Source organism: Centropristis striata, chromosome 16 (assembly GCF_030273125.1).
Source record: "Centropristis striata isolate RG_2023a ecotype Rhode Island chromosome 16, C.striata_1.0, whole genome shotgun sequence".
NCBI classification, from domain to species: Eukaryota; Metazoa; Chordata; class Actinopteri; order Perciformes; family Serranidae; genus Centropristis; species Centropristis striata.
The window spans coordinates 13,615,414-13,620,155 of NC_081532.1; positions in this window are offsets into that span (position 1 = coordinate 13,615,414).

Consider the following 4,742-nt stretch of genomic DNA (forward strand, 5'->3'; position numbering starts at 1 on the left):
CATCCAGTTCTATCATTTTATACTAAATATATTTGAGCTTGTCTCCAGTTTTACTTGGTATATCATCATCAAACTGAAACTGGCCTCATGGAGTTTACAGCCAGAACTTTAGAGGTAAATTTACAGTAGGGCTCCACGCTGCTTTGTTTTCTAGTCTGGATGTGGTGAAGAAGTCTGGATTTGGAGCTTTTGGAGACTCCACAGGGTTAATTTAAATGTGTGATCAATACAATAATCTGTTGATTGTAAAAGAAAAAGGAAAACAAGTAGATTTGACACATGCAAAGTGATTCGGTTTTGTGTTCTTCCATCAGTTGTCAGTGTTTTTTATGACACGGTGCTGTGACTGACTAAATGTTTCTGTTGGAAGACAACGTGTGTCAGTGTTTTGGTAGATTTGGTGAACTGTGTTAGTGTATTATTGTATTTTGGAAGTGTGTGTCTGTGTTTAGTTACACTGGGTGATTTTGACCATGAAATTAACTGTTTGGGGAATTGAGTGTATCAGGTGTGATGTGTGTTAACAGTTTTGAAAAAGTTTTTAAGGTTCTGACAAACGGGTCATAGCGGTTGTGAAAAACTGTAACTCTTCATGTCAACTGGGGAAAAAAGGAGAGTGTGGCAGTGGGAGTGGCCTGCATCCATGAACCGTTTGTCAAAGAATCACCTCAGCAGAGGTCCTTTTTTACACTGAAGCTTTTTTCGCACCACAAACTTATGCACTTTGGCCACATCCCTTTCTTAACTCATTAACTGTTTCTCATAGACACTGTTTGGAGGCATCATTGGTCTCGGCAGAGCGTTCCTTACACATCTCATAAACAGTTTGTCATTGGACCCGGTAAAGAGTACATTTAGCCGCAAACAGCAGCTCTACAGCTCTCTCTGTTCTTTGTTCAATGCGAGTACTTCCACCATTGCTAATCAGCAACAATGTAGATTATGATAAGTGTTCAACATTCATGTTAACTGCAATTATGCTGTCACTCTCTATCCTGTAAGACAGGCCTGTTGGAGCCTGTTTGCATTGAATAAATTAAATAATAACATACCGATGATCTCTTACTTGTAACGTTAGACTGATACCCAGAATTATAATATCTCATAGTGTTTGTTGCTTTTGCTTTGCTAAATGCAGGATTGTCATGATCTGGCTCAGGCAGCCGAAACAAAGGCAGAGACACTATGATCAAGTTTTTACAAAAATATATATTTAAATTAATTAAACCAAATCAAACGTTAAACGTATGCACAAATGGGAAATGTGTGTGTGCAAGTGTTGTAAAGGTGCAGGGTAAAACATGAAGAAAGGTTTGTCATATAAAAAATAGAATTCACAAAAAAAAATGTTAACAATAGTAAGTTTAGCATACAGGTGTATCTCAATAAATTAGAATATCGTATAGAAGTTTATTTATGTCAGTAATTAAATTCAAAAAGTGGAAATAACACATTATATAGATCCATTACACACAGAATGAAACATTTTGTGTCTTAATTTATTTAATTTCTTCTAAATATAATGATTATGGCTTACATTTACTGAAGACCTAAAATTCAGTGTCTCAAAAAATGTTTATATTACAAAAGACCTGTTTTAAAAAGTGTGTTTAATATGGAAATGCTGGCCACTGGAAAGTATGTAAATCTATATGCACTCAATACTTGGAAATTTAATTTTCCATGATATTCTAATTTATTGAGATGCACCTGTGCATGATCTTAGTTTGAATTGGCACCTAATATTTTTATACTGTTGTAACTTGAGCGCTCATTTCTTCTGAATTAGACTAAAACAGAGCGACTTGTCAACATTATCTACGTGTCTTTGACATGCAAGAGAATATATTTCTGCCTCTGGGCATTTTAGGTGCAGCCACACCTGCACTAATTTGCTGTAGTCAGTTAAGTTCACGATCAGGTAAGAACTGGCACATACTGTATGCTGAACATTAGCTTAAACACAATGAATAATCAGCTAAATAAGATGTGTAAAATAAGATATGTTCAGTTTAATCATTTCATATTAAACACAATCCAGGAAGCATGTTATGTTTCCCTCATCATGTGTTCATTGTGCATGAAGATGAACATGTTTGATGATTCAGAACAGAACAAAAGCTGACTGCAATGTCAAGTCTGGGCGAGATTCATCACTCTGGTTACATCCCTGCATGTGTCTGTGAAGATGGAGCTGTCAGTTGTTTACTGGACCAAACCAATAATCTTACCAGTTCTGCAACTATAGAACAGTCACATTTCAAAACAGGAGACTTTCATGCAGCTCTAACACACCCACATTCTTCTTTCATACAACGCTTTATAAATACAGACTGAACACACGCACATTAGACATAAAAGGCTTTGATTTCTGCACCAGGTATGTAGAGAAATAGCAGCATTTTTATATGCACTTACATATATTTTGCACAGTTTCAAATTGAAATGATTTGTACAAGATCATCTCTTATATTTGTATGCTATAAATTTAGATTTGTGGTTATTTCTGCTTAAGTTTATTTGTCCTATCCACATTTTACTTGCCTATATATATCATGTTTGTAGTAGTAATATTATTTGTAATGATTGTTAGGACCTAACTTAATAATTCTCCTTTCCTTTTTTATTACTTACAGAATATATCTTGCACTTGTTGTCTACAAGACAAAATGGAAGATCGTAAGTATCTTATACTAATTGTTATAATAACAAAAAAATGATTTGGAATATTTTCTGTGCAGAAAAAAAGTGTTTTTGACAATGTTTTCATGTGTAATTCTACTTTTAATTTGTACTTCTTTCTTTTGTCTTTCCATATCCGGCATTCCGGTGAGTTTGTCTCTTTTCAGAGTTTTAGATTTGCCAATATCATGCATGAAAACGTGTTTACTCATGCAGCTCTTTCCCTCTCCCAGGAAGAAGCGAATGTAAAGACTGAGGAGGAAGGAAAGGAGTTAGAGAAGAAAGAAGTCGAAGAAGACGAAGAAGAGTCAGAAGAGACAGGATCAGATGGATCAGATGGATCAGAGGAGTCAGATGGAGTAAGGCATCTTTTATTTCTCTAATATGTGGTTCCTCACTGGCTGATTCAAGTACTTTGTTGCACTCAATTTAATTTCCCATTATCTTTTACAGAAAGGAGGAAAAAAGGAAAAGGTATGTGTTTTTACAGCCTTTTTGAATTTGAATTATACCACCATTTATTTATCTGATTTAACAAAATGCATCAATGGTTGTTCTTATGGTTGCTTACAGGGCAAAAAAGAAAGAAGAGGAAACAAAGGTGGTGGTGGTCGTGGCGGTTCCAGTGGTCGTGGCGGTTCCAGTGGTCGTGGCGGTGGCGGTGGTCGTGGCGGAAAGCATTGAGGTGATTGAAGGCGGTGAGGAAGTCCTTGAGTCATCGTTCTGTGATAATGACTGTAAAGAAGAATCACATACGTCTCTAATAAACTAATCCAGAAAATGGCATGCCTGGTTTACTGTTGATTCACATAATTAAAATATCATGGGCAGACTTCAGCTTTAACACATTCACACACACTGTATTATTTAAGGGTGGTAAACAGCACAGCTGGATGATGAGGGTTTGTTAGGAATATTCAGCCATGGCAACATCTTGTGGCAAACAAATAACCTGTGCAGAGGACGAACAGGTTCAATTGCTGAAATAAAATGCAGTAAAAGTGTGAGGATGAAAGTCTACAATAGAAATAGCCCCATCAACAAAACTGAAGCAATATGATAAAAAAAAGCATTAGGGTCACTGTGGCTAAGACAGAGAAAATACTGATAGGAAGAAGAATCATCTTCAAACCGACATAACACTGGATGTGACTCAGAGCTCCAGTAGCAACTGGGCACACAAGTTTTGACACATGACAAAATGACAGAAGAAATTGCCAATATTTAAACTCCAGAAAACAGCCACTAAAAGTAAACAGGATATTTGACCAAATAATACTTTGGGAATTCATTTTAGAAATTGATCATGATATAGAAATGCATTTACTGTAGCTGGAAAACATTAAATGCATTAATTTGTCCAGTATAAAACAATAAGTTGTACCTTTGTATGTACTGAATGGAAGCATTAACAGTCTTAACTCATCGTATGGAGTGTAAAATATATAACCATAAATATTAACTAATATTTACTACGACTTATACTTAGAATAATTTGTCACATACTTAAAATGTTTGTGCAGTGAGAAGGTGAGGTGGTATACTGTAGATGATGTAGTGAAAGGCTAATGTGCAATAATAATAAATTGTTGAATGTATGGATTTACATTTTTAGCTGTACTAAATAAAGTAAAGTAAAAGTAATAAATGCAAAAAAGCCCCTAAAATTATCTTAACAAGTCACATATGCAGTAGTTCTTTATACAGCACTCATTTAAATACTTGGAAATTTAATTTTTGAACCGAAACAAGTGTTATTGGAGGATATTACAAGACTTATATCTTTGTGACTCATTTCAAAATGTTTCATTTTTATGTTGCAAATCAAGGTCAATGGAGTTATTAATATTATATTATCACTATACGAAATGGTCAGATGCCATGGTATCACGATCAGTGACATAACCTGATTTTTTCTCTCTTTTTTTTTTTTTTTAAATAAGAGAGCAGAGAAAAAGGCATACATTTGGCAAAATGATGACACACAACAAACTCCATTTTATATATAAGGGTTCAATTAATAGGGTAAAAAGATAGGTCTCAAAGATGTTCGAAAAGGG